This window comes from Callorhinus ursinus, unplaced genomic scaffold (assembly GCF_003265705.2).
Source record: "Callorhinus ursinus isolate GAN/ISIS: 27379988/994484 unplaced genomic scaffold, GSC_fseal_2.0 scaffold10, whole genome shotgun sequence".
In the NCBI taxonomy this organism is placed as follows: Eukaryota; Metazoa; Chordata; class Mammalia; order Carnivora; family Otariidae; genus Callorhinus; species Callorhinus ursinus.
In genome coordinates this window covers 58198703-58217122 of record NW_027397072.1, presented here as the reverse complement: position 1 = coordinate 58217122, position 18420 = coordinate 58198703, and the positions used below count along the sequence as shown (strand labels likewise).

General features: G+C 37.9%; 1 protein-coding gene across 5 annotated transcripts in view; it reads right to left on the bottom strand.

The window, feature by feature from the left end:
• VPS54 (VPS54 subunit of GARP complex) overlaps nt 1–18087 on the bottom strand; it is an 89231-nt gene extending 71144 nt beyond the window's left edge. For 2 of the 5 annotated variants that reach the window (XR_012379806.1, XM_073897647.1), the window contains exon 1: nt 17948–18043. The gene's annotated coding sequence lies outside the window, so the exon portion shown is untranslated. Of the gene's footprint in view, nt 1–14087; nt 14650–17947 lie in introns of those variants that run through there. The other 3 variants (XM_073897649.1, XM_025868595.2, XM_073897648.1) reach the window with 3 other exon arrangements.
• Between the last annotated feature and the right edge of the window lie 333 nt (nt 18088–18420).

Genomic DNA, 18420 nt, shown 5'->3' with positions numbered 1-18420 from the left:
CCTCTACGTGTTTTTTTTTAAAGATTTTATTTATTTATGAGAGTGAGAGAGAGAGAGAGCACACATGCTAGCACAAGCCAGTGGGGGGGGGAGGGCAGAGGGAGAGGGAGAAGCAGACTCCCTGCTGAGCAGGAAGCCCCATGACAGGGAGCTCAATCCCAGACCCTGCGGATCATGACTTGAGCCAAAGGCAAATGCTTAACCGACGGAGCCACCCAGGCGCCTCTATGTATTTCTATTTTGCAATAATCATACTGAAATTTTGGTCTTTATATAGGTCTTCTCTTAGGCTATGAACTTCCTTATGTTTCCATTTCCCTCTGTATTCTATGTTCCTAATGCAGTTCCTGGCACACAGATAGTATATAAAAAATACTTTAAAGATTAATTAAAATGGGTGGTGTGTAGAACAGATCAGAAGAGAGATGTTAGTTAGACAGCTACCGATAATCCTTAAGTGAATAGATAAGAGCATGCAGGGGTATGGGATGATAAGGAAAGAAACACATTCATTACAAAAGAATTTCCAAGGATGAGTAAAATCAGAAGCATGTGACTGTCTTTCTCCTAGCTCAAAGTATCTTTTTATGTTAAAAGCTAGGTTAAAAGTTTCTAAGAAGGATTTGTAAAAAAGGACAAAGGATCAAGTTAAAGGGGCTCTCACTGGCCACATGGGGGACAATTTGAGCACTCAAAAAAAAAAAAAAAGAAAGCAACCTACTTGAGCTTAATCTACTAGATAAATAAAAATTAGCAAATACAGAGTGACACGTAGGGGAAGAGAAGAGATGAGGAAAAGGGGGTGGAGTGGGATAAAGAAAGGAAATGTCTTCTTTACAAAAGAAAGCCAGTAATAAATGTAGAAGGAATGATTCAATTAGAAAATCACCATTTTGTAACCCCAACGTAAAAACCAATTCAGGCAAAAATCACTGATGGATGCTAAAGTTATTAGGTGAAAGGTTGTTCAGAAAGAGAAACTCACCTGGTGCCAAAGTGACCCCCACAGATTACTTAGCAATGCAAAGGGGAAAATATATCTTAAAAATCTGGCTGTCACTACCTTAACTAAATCATTAAACTTGGTATCATTGATAATAGTGACAACTTAATATTATGTGATTCATGAAATGATGATATAAAATAAACGCCATCACCTATGAGGCATTCTCGCCAAAAATGCTTAAACCAATCTAATTAAGCCTCTAGACCGGGGTTAAGCTTTTTTGTCCTGTGGATTCCTTGGCAATCTGGTGAAGTCTACGGACCCCTTCCCAGAATAATGTTTATAATGCATAAAATACATTAGAGATTACAATGGACAACTGTACTTAAACTTTTTAAAATGCAATATAGTAATTTTTTGCTTCTCAATTAAAATCTTAATTTCTAAGCAATAAGTGAACATAAATATTTCAAGGTACCTGCAACAAATTAACGTGACATGAAAATATTTGGAATTTCTACTGGTAACAAAGTCACAGGTAGTGCTAACACCCCTGTGAAGGATTATCTACATTCATAATTAAAGGAAATGCTAAAATCCAGTTAAAGCAGGGTTTCTCCACTATGGCACCACTGCCAGTTTGAGCTGAATAATTGTTATTGGTTGTCCACTTGATGCCAATAGCATCCTCCTCTCCTCCCCCTCAACACATAGTTATGACAACCAAAAATGTGTCCAGACAAAGCCAAACATGCTGGAATGGGAGAAAAGAGGGGAGAGGATAAAATCACCCAGGTGAGAACCACCGAGTGAAATAAAGATGATCATCTGATGAATGAACATATGGACTGATCTAAGGTGCTAGTATCAATTCTTAAAATGAGTATTAATAAAGGTTCATTTCTTTTTTTCCTTAGCTAAAAGAATAATCCTTAAACTGGGTGAAACCTAACAAAGGACTTTGGACTTGATCCACAACACTGGTGAGTCATTATAGACTTTAATCCCGTCACTCTAGGAGATTATCAGTAGAGAGGGCCAAGTACAGAAACTAAGAGGACTTGAACATTTCTGAAGAAATGAAAGAAAGATATAGGGTTACCTAGGTAGCTCAGTCAGTTAAGCATCTGACCCTTGATTTTGGCTTAGTTCATGATCTCGGGGTCAGACTCTGCTTCTCTCCTTCTCCCTTTGCGCCACCCCCACCACTGTGTGCATGAGTGTGCCTGTTTTCTTTCTCTCTCTCTCTCAAATAAATAAATAAATCTTTAAAAAGGAGGGGCAGGGCACCTGGGTAGCTAAGTCAGTTAGGCATCTGACTGTTGATTTTCACTGGGGTCATGGTCTCAGGGTTGTGGGATCAAGACCCATGTTGGGCTCCATGCTTGTGCACGGAGTCCGCTTAGGATTCTCTTTCTCCCGGGACACCTGGGTGGCTCAGTTGGTTGGGCGGCTGCCTTCGGCTCAGGTCATGATCCTGGAGTCCCGGGATCGAGTCCCGCATCGGGCTCCCTGCTCGGCGGGGAGTCTGCTTCTCCCTCTGACCCTCTTCCCTCTCGTGCTCTCTATCTCTCATTCTCTCTCTCTCAAATAAATAAATAAAATCTTTAAAAAAAAAAAGATTCTCTTTCTCCCTTTGCCTCTGCCCCTCCCGCTACTCATGCTCTTTCTCTCTAAAAATAAATACAATCTTTAAAAAAGAAAAGCTTGTGATAAAGAAGGAACGTACAAGAAGGTGAGAGAAATACCAATTCAGAATTCACAAATAAAGGAAAAAAAAACATCATTTAGATTTGGCAACTAGGCAGTGACCAGTCACATCAGAAACAATGTCAAGTCCAACAGTGGGGGTGGATGCCAGACTGCAAATGTTGGAGTGGAACCCACAGCTATATGATCAACTAATCTTTGACAAAGCAGGAAAGAATATCGAAGAGAAAAAAAGGCAGTCTTTTCAATAAATGGTGTTGGAAAAAGTGGACAGCAACATGCAGAAGAATGAAACTGTACCACTTTCTTACACCATACACAAAAATGAATACAAAATGAAAGACCTAAATGTGAGATAGGAATCCATCAAAATCCTAAAGGAGAACATAGGCAGCAACCTCTTCAACCTTGGCCACAGCAACTTCTCGCTAGACATGCCTCTAAAGGCAAGGGAAACAAAAGCAAAAATGAACTATTGGGACTTAATCAGAATAAAAAGCTTCCGCACAGCAATGGAAACAGTCAACAAAAGTAAAAGTCTACCTACTGAATGGGAGAAGATATCTGCAAATGTCTTATCAGATAAAGGGCTAGTATCCAAAATCTATAAAGAACTTATCAAATTCAACATCCCAAAAATAAAGAATCCAGTTAAGAAATGGGCAGAAGACATACACAGACATTTCTTCAAACAAGACATACAAATGGCTAACAAACACATGAAAAAGTGCTCAACATCACTTGTCATCAGGGAAATACAAATCAAAACCACAATGAGATACCACCTCACACTGGTCAGAATGGCTAAAATTAACAACTCAGGAAACAACAAATGTTGGCAAGGATGTGGAGAAAGGGGAGCCCTCCTACTCTGCTAGTGGGAATGCAAACTGGTACAGCACTCTGGAAAACAGTATGGAGGTTCCTACAAAAAGTTAAAAATAGAACTACCCTACGACCCAGCAATTGCACTACTAGGTATTTATCCAAAGGATACAAAAATAGTGATTAGAAGGGACACATGCACCCCAATGCTTATAGCAGCAAACATGGAAAGAGCCCAAGTGTCCAACAACTAATGAATGGATAAGGAAGTTATAGCCAAACATGGGAAGAGCCCAAGTGTCTAACAACTAATGAATAGATAAAGAAGATGTGGTGTATATATACAGTGGAATACTACTCAGCCATCAAAAAGAATAAAATCTTGCCATTTGCAACGACATGGACAGAACGAGAAAGTATTATGTTAGGCAAAATAAGTCAGTCAGAGAAAGACAAATACCATATGATTTCACTCATATGTGGAATTTAAGAAACAAAACAGATGAACAAAGGGGAAGGGAAGGATAACTAAAATAAGATAAAGACAGAGAGGGAGGCAAACCATAAGACACTCCTAAATATAGGGACAAAGTGAGGGTTGCTGGAGGGGAGGTGAATAGAGGGATGGGGTAATTGGATGATGGGCATTAAGGAGGGCACTTGATGTAATGAGCACTGGGTTTTACATGCAACTGATGAATCACTAAATTGTACCCCTGAAACTAATACTACACTGTATGTGAACTCATTTGAATTTAAATAAAATCTTGAAAGAAAAAAAAAGCTGGAGTGGAATAGGTAGGGAAATTAAAAGACAATGGCTATACTTTCAAGAGATTCAATTATGAGATTACAAAACAGAATATATAGTAAAATCCAATTTGATATAAAAATGTTATATAGCTCCCTATATATACACATAATGTATTAAAAGGTATACAACAAAATATTAATTATCTGCTTAGTGGCATTACAAGCCTTTCCTGACCACGTATCTAAGCATATCCTCTCCCTTCCCTTCCCCTCATCCAACACACACACCCTGATTCTCTATCACTAGCATTATAGTTTGTGATCTTTATAGTACTTGCTCAAATTATAATTGATTATTTACCTGTTAATTTTCTGTCTCCCCCACTATACTGAAGACTTATATTTGTTTCATTCACCTTCCTATACTACACTTAACAGAGTCTAAGCAATTGATAAAAGGCCTGAAAGTTCAATGAATGAATGACAAGGGAATGAATATCATGGATAAAGAGGTAATAAGCACAAATAAGCCACTAACAATGTCTTATGTAAGTTCATGTACATTCAAAACAATTAAAAACATACAAAGTCAAAAATACATTATCTTGTTTGTACATTACCTGACTTTCTAAAATTATATTCTAGATTCTCTACATTCTTGTAATACAGTGTATATAATATACTTAAGAAAACGGGCCATAAAATGAGTTAGATATCTATTATTTATTAGTTGTGTGACCTGGACAACTTTCTTACCTTCCTATTTCCTCATTTGTAAATGGGAGAACAACAGTATCTTTCTCACAGGAATGTTGTAAAATTTAAATGAAATATAACTTACATAACCTATGTAAACTCATGGCACAATACTTGGCACAGAGGAGACATTCAATAAAAAACTGCAACTACTACTATTTATTATTTTATTATTATAAATATCTTAAGTATTAACATTTGGACTATGCCATACAAAGTTTTAAAATCAATTTTAAACTTTAGGTTCCTGAGCCTCCTCTATTGGTGTCCTTTGCTTGAGTGCCCCTAGTTTGTGGGAAGAGGAGGCAACAAACTTACATGGGCAGATATAATTAACTATCAGAAAAGTCGCCAAAGAATAGAACAGTGGTCCTCAAAGCCATACTAGTAAAAGGAGAGAAAAAATATTAGAAAATGATGTTGAACCTAGAAAACGCGTGGTCTAGAACAGAAGCAAGTTTAATGACAAATACCATGCAAGAGAGGAAGGAGGAGGGAAGGAAGACAAAGAGGCTAGAAATAATGATTTAGAAAACATCTGGATAAAGGTCAAGGTTGAATCCATGGGAGTAGAGTGGATGAAATAAAAATTACAATCTGAGTTGGAGGGGACTTTAAAAGATCATCTGGCTCAACTTTCTACCTAATTTATGAATCTTTTCTACAAGGGGTCTTTTTTGCCTCCATTTGAAAACTTTTAACAGTGGAGAACTGACTACTTCAAAAGCAGATTATTACTGTAAAATACCATAATTGCTTTAGGAAAAAAATTCCTTCCTGTATGTACAGAATCCTGCCTCCCTGAATTTTCCATTGCTATTCCCAGTTCAATTACATTATAGGAATAAAAGAAAATACTTCTAGTCATAGGAAGATAATATTACAAAGAAAAAGTGCGAAAAAAAAAAAAGAGGGCTAATGAGAGCTCAGAGAAAGGGATAAGGCAAATACATTTACAAGGAAAGGAGAAAGAAATCAGAAATACCATCCTTACAGAAGGAAGGGAGAAGTGTCCAGGAAGAGTGTGTGAACAGTAGTGTCAACATGATGCAGAGAAAGAGGTCAAGGTTACTTACTTCAGTAAGGATACTGAATTAGGACAGTGGTTGGGGCAGAAGCCATACCCCAAGATGTTAAGTAAGTGATGAAGTAATAAAGGCAACAAGATCAACACCTCTTTGGTGGTGAAAGAAAAGTGACTAAGAATTGAGCAAGAATTTTTTAGGCCATGGGAGACCTGAGCGTTATCTGTAGGCCAACAGCAAGAAACCAGCAGAAGGATGAGATTAAAAAGGAAAAAGAAAAGGTACTGGAGAGAGAAGATGGAGGGAGAAAGAGGAGTTAGATATACATAGGGATCAGGGATATGGCAGTGAAGGCAGAGAGAGAGAATCATCACACCTGGGGACTATGAGGCACCTTAACACTAATGCCCCAAATGAGAAAGACAGGACTTTGTCAGACAACAGTGAGAAAATGAGCAAGCTGATACAGAAAAGTTGGCAATCCATCCTACTTCTCCGCCTAATTCCCTTATAGGGAGCAGAGGGGGGGAAGGAGTGGAATCAGCTGGGACATGGATACAATCCCACCCAAGGTCTAAAGCATTAAGATTAAGAGTGAAAACATGTTATCAGTGAAAGAAGGAAGGATGGCAAGGGAGTAGAGAGAAGAAAAAAAGAAAAGAAAAGAAAAAAAGAAAGAAAAGAAAAAAGAAAAAAAGAAAAGAAAGGAAGGAAGAAAGGAGGGAAGGAGGGAAGGAAGGAAGTAAGGATCACTAATATCTGCCTAAACACTATACGGTTCATAATTGCTTGCTTTCATTCAGATTATTTTGTTGGTCTAACAATCTAGAAAAACATGTCTGAATGAATCAGTGAATGAATGAATCAATGATCCCCATTATGCGGATGAAGAAACAGGTCCAAGAGTAATTTGGTTTCAGACCATTGAGCTAATTGTGAAGATGGGATCTGCACTCAGATCTTCTGATTCTAAATTCCATGCCTCTGTCTCTACACCATACTGCTCTCCAAAACACCAAAATCTAAATTATTCACTATACTGCCTCTCATCCATTTCAGGCAGTGCTTTCTTCTCTTCTGTCTTCTTTTTCTCCTTATCAGATCAATTACTGATCTAATAACAATTATTTATACTAACAAATATTTATGTCCATCTTATATTAAAATGATAGCAATAATCATCTGACTGTAAGATTTTTTTAAGACTTGACTTTTTTTTAAGTTTTTTAAATTTATTTAAGTAATCTCTATACCCAACGTGAGGCTCGAACTCACAGCCTTGACAAGTGAGACTTGATTTTTTAGGGCACTTGTAGGTTCAAAGAATTTTATCAGACCTGGACTGCTAGAAAACTAGTTTTCCTTAAGGAAAAACATACATTTTCATCAGTATAATTTACTATATTTTTCTTAGCAAAGGGATAGTTCTTGAGCTGCAACTTAGAATAAATAAGCTACTATGGGCCATCATTTTAACACTTTCAACAGGAAATGTGTTCTGAATTCTAAGTAATTAATGAACTTATTTTTTTTAAGATTTTATTTATTTATATGAGAAACAGAGCACACACAGGAGTGGGGGTGGGGCAGAGGGAGAGGGAGAAGAAGACTCCCTGATGAGTGGGGCCCCTGCACAGTGCCCATGTGATTTGGGGTGGGGGGGCAACATGGGGCTGGATCCCAGGACCCACAGATCATGACCTGAGCTGAAGTCAGACACTTAACCGACTGAGCCACCCAGACACCCCAAAGTAATTAATGAACTTATTAGTGAACTTTTGTAACATATATATTTTACACTAGAGCTGGACAGAGGTGGCATTTTGTGATACAACTTCGGGTTTGAGTTTAGTAAAAAAAGAAAAAAAATCAATACTCAATGCTATTTTTTTAAAAGCAACAAAAAATTGGCAAACTTCATTTACTGATACATGCAAGAAAAAAATTGTAGCCTCAATCATAGTAATTTAAAATATCTCAAATACCTCACATTCTAAAAAGTATTTTCCACAACACTTTTGGAATTTTAAGAACCAATTTCTGGTAAATGTTATAGATAGGCTTCTTTGATACAACCTAGACACAAATAACAACATACTTCTACACTATTGAAGTATAAGATTCATCACCTGACAAAATATAGTTTAATCAGAATTTTTTAAAGTACTTAAAATTTTTTAAAAACTATCACAAAGATCTCAATTTTATTATTTAAACACAAAGATCTGGACTTTCAAGAAATTCCAACAAATTAAGGCTGCCACATAAATAAGTACTTGTCTACTCATTTTGGGTATTAAAGGAGCATGGAAGAAGCTAAAGTGAACCCAGAAAATAACAAAGTCGAACCCAGAACAAAGAACAAAGTTGTACTAATCTGCTTTTTCCTTACATTCCCATTTGACATTATAAGGCCTGGTGTCTTGTAGGACACTGAATACATGTGCTTCCCGACATTGCTCATTTACTTTCGATCTAGTGACAAAAAGGAACAGTAACAGAGAATCTTGGCTAGAAAGATAAAAAGTATAACTGTCTGTAATATTAAATTTAAATATTTTATATGGCTATAAAAATAAATGATATTTCATGTGTAACATCCTTATCTGGAATAAAAATCATAAATATCTACAAAAAAACAATATATATTTTAAGTTTAGATGTTATTCAAAATAAAAGCAATGTCTTTTTTCCCCAGCACTTATCAGAGACTTAATACACACACACACACAAAAAAAAACCCACCATAATATGGCAGCCACTGAAATTAAGGATTACAGGCCTAGAATTGAATGATAAAACCATACTGTAATAAAAAAAAATTTTTTTTCCAATGGAAACCAAATATAACTTAGATGCTTTATTTTACTCCTTTTCAGGACATTGACAGGACTGTATTACCAGTGAAATTTTTGTCAAAGTGAATCAGATTAGAATGTTAATATCTTGGTGTCTCAGCCAAAGATTAGCAAATAAATCCTATAATCATTCATTCAAAGTAACTGGTATTGTATATGTCTTAAATATGTAAACCATTACACATACTAAAATGCCTACATAAAAAGAGTAAATTTAAAATAAAATCTGTATAACTTATCCTATAAATATGTGCTAGAAGAAATTATATATTAATATATTCCTAAGAACAAAAATGCCAGTTGTATTTATCTCCTGTCAATTAATTCAACAGTCTCCCTTGCATGTTCAATTCTCTCCTCCTTCCTCCAACTTCAATCTATCTTTGCTTCGTTCCTCACTGCAGGACACCAGAGAAAATTTATATAGACCATCAGATTATAAATGTATAAATGTAGTGATCTGAAGGGGCACATGTACCCCAATGTTTATAGTAGCAATGTCCACAACAGCCAAACTATGGAAAGAACCTAGATGTCCATCAACAGATGAATAGATAAAGAAGATGTGGTATACACACACACACACACTGGAATATTATGCAGTCATCAAAAAATTGAAATCTTGCCATTTGCAACGACATGGATGAACTAGAGGGTATTATGCTAAGCGAAAGAAGTCAATCAGAGAAAGACAAGTATCATATGATCTCACTGATATGAAGAACTTGAGAAATAAGACAGAGGATCACAGGGGAAGGGAGGGGAAAATGAAACAAGACAAAACCAGAGAGGGAGACAAACCATAAGAGACTCTTCATCTCAGGAAACAAACTGAGGGTTGCTGGAGTGGAGGGGGGTGGGAGGGATGGGGTGGCTGGGTGATGGACATTGGGGAAGGTATGTGCTATGGTGAGCACTGTGAATTGTGTAAGACTGATGAATCACAGACCTGTACCCCTGAAACAAATAATACATTATATGTTAATTTAAAAAAAAAGATTATAAATGTATAAATGCTAATCTCAGATAAGGCCCTACTCAGCAGTCTTTTCACTGATTTATCCTGAAACACTGCTCTTTCCCAATCCCCATGCTTTTTATAGCAAACCTTCATCACTCTCCTCAGGTTCCCTAGTTTATCTTCATCAAGCCCATCCTCAAAAAGTAATTGTCTTTTTACTTCATACCAAAGGAAAAAAAAAGTCCTCATATAGGACTTCTTCCCTCCATATCCAAACGTACCTAATCCTCACAACTCTTAACTTCTGGGGTACAATACCGGTGTCTACCCTTGTCCAGAGTTAATCCTTCAACCAACTGTTCTTGATCTCACCTCTTCCCACTTCATCTGGGACCCTATTAATTTCTATTAATTATTCCCTAACTCACCTATCTTCAATCTCATCAGTCCACACACACAAAAAAAGGTTCAAGTGCTAAATTAAAGTTCTTTCCCTCAACTCTATCTCCTCAGGCTACTTCTTGCCTCCCCTTCACTGGCAAACCTCTACTTGCTCTTTGGTCTATCTCCTTAGCAATCTATCTTCCATCTTCACCACTCACTTGGCTCTGGAAAAGGTGAGAAAAGACCTGATTTCCAAATTCAGTTGTCTATATTCAGTCTTAATCTAATCAGACCTCACTGCCCTCAAATGCCAATAAAATAAATGTAGATGGCATAAAAGAAAAAGAAAAATCACCATTTATAATCCTCAAATGCAATGACTGATTCAAGCAAGGATCATTAATGGATGGTAAAACCAGTGATTTAAAAGATTGTTAGGAAAAGGGTATTTACATGGTCATGAATTATCACCCTATCAATTATTTATTAAATAGTAGCAAGATCTATCAGTTCCCACCCTTACCTAGTGATCAAAGCTGGAATCACCAACAGGGGGACAGCCTGCCATTATGTGCCTCCTAATGTGATAAAGTGGTAGGAATATATATCATCTGTGTGATATTTTTGCCAGAAATATCTAACCAGAATCTAATCATGAAGAAACAGACTAATTCAGAATATGGAATATACTCGAGCACAAATGCCTCTAACTTTTCAAAGGATAAACCAAAGAAGAGAAGGAGGCACTGGGCCCTAGTCCAGATTGAGGGAGACTAAAGAGGCATACCAGCCAAATGCAATGCATGAACCTTGACTGAATCTTGCATTAGTGGAGAGAAAAAAACTATAAAAAACGTTGGGACAGGGCACCTGGGTGGCTCAGTTGGTTAAGCAACTGCCTTCGGCTCAGGTCATGATCCTGGAGTCCCGGGATCGAGTCCCACATCGGGCTCCAGGCTCAGCAGGGAGTCTGCTTCTCCCTCTGACCCTCTTCCCTCTTGTGCTCTCTCTCTCTCATTCTCTCTCTCTCAAATAAATAAATAAAATCTTAAAAAAAAAAAGTTGGGACAAATGGGGAAATTTAAGTACAGACTATATGTTTGATAATGAGTAATTGTTGATACTTTTAGGTGTCATAATAGTATTGTGATTGTGTAAGAGAAATCCCTGTAATTGGGAGATGCATGCTTAAGTATTTAGGGGTGAAGCGTCATGAAATCTACAGCCTGCTTTCAGATTTGGCAAAGGGAATGTGGGGGGGAGGGGGTTATGTGTGTGTAGGTGTTCACTCCAGTATTCTTTTGACTTTTCTGTAGGTTAAAATTTTTTCAATAAAAATAATAATGAATCCATGAAGCCTTACCAAGAACTGAAGATAAGTAGATATGAGCTAAACAAATGTGAGACAAGAATACTGCAGGAATAGGGAATATATGTGCAAAGGCTTGGAGGGGAAAAAGAACCTTCTGCCAGAAATCAGAAGTAATTCAGTATGTCTAAAAAACTTAGGGGGCGCCTGAGTGGCTCAGTCAGTTAAGCATCTGACCCTTGATTTCGGCTCAGGTCATGATCATGATCTCAGGATTGTGAGATCAAACCCCGCACCCCGCTTCATGTTCAGCGTGGAGTCTGCTTGAGATTCTCTCTCCCTCTGCCCTCCCCCACTTGTGTGTGCTCATTCTCGCTCTAATAAATATTTTTTAAAAATACGAGAAAATTATATATTTGGGGGGAGGAGGGAGCTGGGGAGAGTCACAAGGCTAGAGAAGTTGGGAAAAGAACTTAAATTTAGAAATCAATTAAAAGAATAAGGAATATAGATTTCATCATAAAGATAAAGTCACAGAAATAACTTATGAGAAATGATATAATCAGATCTGCCCTTTAGAAAAATCGCTGATTATAGCACAGAGAATGGAATGGAGAAGACTAAGACTAGAAGAGTCCAGATAGGAAACTTACAATAATCTCAGTAAGAGATGACAGTAGCTTGAACTCAAGATAATGGTGGTAGAGATAGAGAAAACTGGATAGATTCCAGATCTTTCTCCAGTTCTAACCTCTTTTCATTGTCCCACAACCATATTTATAACTGCCTAGCGAGCATATTCACCTACAAGACTCAAAGATACCTAAAATTTAATATATCCAAAACTTAAATTATTTATCATCTTTACCTGACTCCACCTGCCAAAAATTTATTCCTTCTCTAGCTCAGTTAATGGCAACATAATCTATCAGTTTCCTAAATTAGAAACCCTGGAGCCAACTTGACTCCCTAACCTCTCTATATTCTTTAATTTCTACACGAATGTGGACTGTCCTATGGATTCTACCTCCAAAATTCATCAAACAACCATCCCTTGCACTCCAATCCAATTGTCAGTACTCTAGTTCAGGATTTTATTTGCAGATTAAACTGCTGTGAGAATCTCCTACCAAAAGTCCTTCTTTGGTCCTAACCTCACTCAAGTTTAGAATCTTTAGATCTGATTAGGTCACTCTCTTTAAGTATTCTTTGATAGTGGTGTGTACATCAAATCTATCAAGTCCAAAAACTCTTCACACCTGGGCCCAATCTACCCCTCAGTTTAGCCAAACTGAAACAACATCAACAACAACAGGACATGAACTTTCTTGACATAATTACATGATTTCAAAATTTTACTTTATTCACTCCACAAAATGTCATAAAACATGATATGTACAAAATTCATACACAAATACACAACTTCAAGCCAAAAAGCCAACTATATGAATATAAAATTCCCCAAATCAGTAATACTTTTTGCCATGAAAATTCCCCCCTCTAGATTTTTTTAAGTACACCATATTGAAAAACAAAAAACAAAAAAACCTACCAATATCACCACATGACTTATTCTTAATACTGTCTCCAACTATTCTAACCTCATGCTACCCTAGAAAAATCACATTGAATAGCTCGATTTCTGTTACCTCAAGTCTTAATTTGGTATGATTGTGAAGCTGACCAGTTAACACAATTGTAAGAGATTACATTTTCCCCCACTCTTTTCATGTATTTTAGTTAATTCAACTCTAAACACTAGAGCATGAACTACTACTGGACATGTAGAAAAATCAAAGCATCTCTTGCAAAAAGTTGAAAATAATAGAAAAAGAAACAAATCTAGAAAGAGATTAAGATTTTACAAATAGTGAGTAGGCTTTAAAACTCTATTCAGTTAAATCCTCACATGTGAAGAGCAATTACTAGTGGTAGAATACTCTGTAATTATCAAATAAGACATGAATAGTAAATGAAGACAGAAGGAATTATTCGCAACAAGGGAATTAATCCAAATAACTGCAGCTTACTCTTAAAAAGGTTAAAACTTTTTGTACAAATAAGTCACTCCTGAAAAATTTAATTCTGAAATTAATTATATATTTTCTTAACTTCTCAAACAGCATATTTTGAAAATGGGTAACCCTTTCTTGATAACTTAATTTCACCCTTATAATCAGTTATTATATTGTGCTATAATAGCGATACTTTCAGGTGCTACTGAAGGATGTCAATTTGCTCCTACAGTAAAGAATTTGAAATTTTTGGTGATAATACTAGTTCTTTTACTAGTTTATCAGTATATTTTTAGAATTTCTCTCTTCTCCCTAGAGATACTAACAACAGTCACTGTTCTCTGCCTTGCTTTCTATGCTCCTGACTTTGGTACCCTCTATGTCCCATTTTAATTTGATTCTTCTGAAACAAGCAACTTTTTTTATTGAGGTACAATTGACATATAACATTACATTAATTTCAGGTGTAGTAACTAATTCTTACACTGTTTTATAGTTGACATAGCATCTAAACACACATTACCTCATTTAATTCTCACAATCACCTTATAATATAGGAATTATCACTATTCCTTTTTCATAGATGAGAAAATCAAGGCTCAGAAAGACGGAGTAGGGCGTCTGGGTGGCTCAGTTGGTTAAGCAACCGCCTTCGGCTCAGGTCATGATCCTGGAGTCCCCGGATCGAGTCCCATCGGGCTCCCTGCTGGGCGGGGAGTCTGCTTCTCCTCTGACCCTCCCCCCTCTCATGTGCTCTCTGTCTCTCATTCTCTCTGTCTCAAATAAATAAATAAAATCTTTAAAAAAAAAAAAAGAAAGACGGAGTAATTTATCTAAGGTAATAAGAGAGGTAAATAGCAAAAGTGATCCCAAGTGTCAATCTTTTCTTCTTTCATCACCAAGTTAAGCTTGTTAAAAACAAATTAAATGAAACTAAGTAAATGAATAATAAAAAACAAATTAAATGAATCAAAAGTGGGGCCTACAAGAATGAGGAAAAAAGATGCAATTCTTATATGAGCTCTGAATCTTTTTGGACATTCACAATATCTATTAGTAATTAATTAATTAAAAGTTAGCTTACTTCTCTCCTTTTTTGGCAGTTGAAGCTACCAGGAAAAAAAAAAACACTTTTAAATTTAAAAAAAAAAAAAAAAAAAAACAAGAACACTACTTTATCTATTTCAATTTCAAAAAACTATGCACCAGTAACCAACAATTCAAAATAATAGTTCAAATCTGCAATAAAACAGGCTTTTGCATTTTCAGGGAAAAAAAAATTTTTTTTCTTCAGATTTGGAGATACCTAAACAGACTAAAGAATATCTGCATTGTGTCATAATTAGATTGCCTTCTACTTTTCCCTTGACTGCCTCCCACTGCAAAGAGAGAGTTGCTGGAGAACCTAAAGGGTTAATCTAACATACTAAACAGTACCTAGTGAGAGTTCTTTTCCCACCTAGTGGGAGTTGAGAACACTAGTTCAGACACTTACTGGAATAATGCAAACCACAGGTTTAAAACAATACTACTGACATTTGGGTGGGTAATTCTTTGTTGTATGGGGAGGGTGGGATGACATAGGATGTATCCTGTGCATTTTAAGTTTAGTAACATTCTTGGCTAGATGCCAATGGCACCCCACCTTCGGTTGTGACAACAAAAAACATTTCTAGACACTGCCAAACGTACCTTGGAGGGCAAATTCATCACTGTATGAGAACCATTAGTTTAGATGTTAGGGCCCTTGGTCTTTGAAAAAAGGAGGCCTATAATCAGCCTTGTTAATCTTAATTCTTTAAAATTAATTTTGTCTTCAAAATTTGAATTTTTAAAAACAAGATGGTAACAGTACAAGAAGTTGCCTAAATAATATACGGTATACACCATCCTCCTTTACACTAAAGCATTTTTAGAGGATTTTGTAAGATGGATTTCATCCATGTGGATACATTAGTCTCCCCACAACCCTCCATCCCCAAATGGGGAAATGTCCAGTTCTTTTCTAACTCTGCTAGTAAAATGTCAAACACACGCACACATAAGAGAACCTAACAATTCTAATTGGCAAATCCCCATTTCTTGCCTTACATGGCCACACTGTGGTTCTTGAGCCACAATCCTAGAAATTCAAGCTTCCACTCCAGAATTCTTTATATGGCTCCTGCCACCTATTTGTGAAACAAGCAGGAAGTAAGATGATGACCGTTAAGGTTTTTTCTAATCCTGATGTCCTAATATTCAAGGCAAAGATACTCCAACTTTTACTTGACTCCCAGCTAACCAGACCACCTCTTGAGATCACTGAAATCACTCATGCTAACTTTTTTCTTTCTCCACACTTTAATCTATGCTGACCATAACCAAACAGAATGTCAGTTGTTTAGAACACAGATTATTAACACCAGTGATCAGTTGCTTATTCTCTGACTCAAAATATTTTAAACAGGTAAGTTGATTTTAAAAGAAACACGTGAAAAAGCTATGAGCTGATACCATTTACATGCATGAATCACAATAGGCAAATATTAAGATGGAAAGTAGAACAGTGGTTGATTGGGGGGGTAGGGTGGGGAGAATGGGGGAGTACTGTTAATGAGCAGGTTTCTTTTTGGGGTGATGAAAATGTTCTAAAATTAGATTATGATGATGGTTTCACAACTCTGTAAATATACTATAAATCATTTAATTTTACACTTTAAATGAGTGTGCTTTACTCAAAGTTGTATGTAAAAACTAAAAGCAGGAAAAAAGAATTTTAATCAACTTTCATTGGTAGGAAAAGGAAGTGATTAAGAAATTCTGCAAAGTTTGCCATTTCATGAGTTATATAAGATTTGATTTTAATTCTGACATAAAAACTTAATACCTATCCAGATAAATTTTAACTTTTCCAGAAAACTTACAAAAATTTCATTTTTTCCTAGCAAACTTTGAATAACTTAAAAACAATGAAAAACATTTCAGAAAGCCAAATGTAGAGTAGCAATACCTCTACAAGAACAAAATACAACAGTATTATCAACAAAACATGGAAAGTCTTTATAATTCTGTGATGCATTCTTTACAAAGAAAACCTTAGAACATTTTTCTTTTAAAAATGATCCTCAGACTGTAATGTCTGCCCTGGTAGTGTAATAATTCTGAAGTTAACAGAGCATAATTTAAAAATAGCCAAATCACAATAAAACTGCAAACATCTAATCCCTCAAACCACAACTCTCAATCACCCCAAATTTGCATATACTGATCATTTTTACCAAAACCTATCATGAGCAATGATGACCACTATGAACCATCAAGTAATACCTATTTCTAGGAAATCAGACTCTGACTGCAATACAAATATAGACAAATCCCATCATTCCATCTGTTCCACCAAAACTGCTTAGAAATCAAGGCTCTCAAAGTACTTTTCCAATTAGAACTCTCCAGATTTATAAAAGTCAACCTGAATGTCCATCAAAATCTGCAGTTTTAAGTTACCACAATAATAATGCATTTCTCAGCATACTGTATCATGATATCATTTGCCTTGTAAGCATTTACTATTAAGAATACCCTGGGGTTTGACAAACCAGAAATAGAGCCAATTAAAAACAAAAAACAAAACAGTCCAAACAATTTAATTCTTCGAAAGTAAGGGGCGCCTCACTCAATAAAAGCCAAAAAAAATAAAGCTGGTTAAAAGTGAATTAAAACGGAACTTGCAAACCCGGATCAGTCAAAATTCTAAAAATACCATCCTGAACTCTACACATGCACAGACCAAGTGGTTAGTTATAATGGGTAGCCAAAAGTTCCCTTGTCAACGACGGGAGGGCAGGGGAGGCCTTTTTTTTTTTTTTTTTTTAATCAATGCACAGATGTAAAGAAGCAGAACTGAAGAAAATTAATTACTGAACAAATTATTGCGGGCTAAATCGTCAAACTGCAAAACACCGAGTTATTTGGGGGGTTAGCCTTCCTTTTCTTCCTTAGGAAGAAAAACGATTTTTTTTTTTTTTTACATTTATTTATTCCAGTAGGCTCAAAAGGGGGTTATGGGCCCGGCTGGAAAAAGAAGGAAAGTTTGGGGGCGGCATCTAAGGAGGGAGATGGAAGTTCCAAAGCCCGGATCCCAGAGAGGGGCGAGAGGGGGACAGCGGCGTTTTCGGCCGCCGACTGGAGGTGGGGAGAACAGCTGCCGGCCCTGATCCCAGAGCCGGACCGAAAACGCAGAGGTGGAGGCGGCCGAGAGGAGAATGGAAGCTTCAGCGCCCGTCAGTTGTGACCGAAACTCTATCGGCTTCGAGCCGGGGAGGAGACACAGGGGGTCGGGTCTCGGGCCCTCTCTCCACCGGAGGTCGGGGTGAAGGTGGGCCGCGAAGCGCTGGGGGCCGAGTGGGGCCGGCCCGACACCTACCTGCGGGTCCCGGGCAGCCGCCCCAGAGCGAGGCCTAGTGCATCGCCGCCACCTCCAGCCCTCCACGTCGCGCCGAGGCTGCTCCGCGGCCGCCGCCGCCCTGAGCCCCGCCGGGCCCGAACCCGGCTTCCCGCCCCCGCCCCGCGCCGGCTGGCCCGTCGGCCGGGGGGGAGCACAGGGCCTCCCTCCCGAGCCCAGCTCCGCTCGCGGGTGAGAGGCGGCAGCGGCGGCTCCCTCACGTCTCTCCCGGGTGTCCTGTCAGCCAGCAGTTTCCCCCGGGTCCGCAGCGCCGCCTCCGCCGCTGCTGCCACCGCCTCTCCCACATCCCCGGCCTCCAGAGGAGCCGCCGCCGCCGCCGCCGCCGCCGCCGCCGCGCCGCGACCGCTACCCCTAGCGCTCCTGCTCCCTGCTCCACTGCTTCCCCTCACCCCGCCGGCCCGGCTCGGCCCGGCTCGCTCCGGGAAACAGCGCCG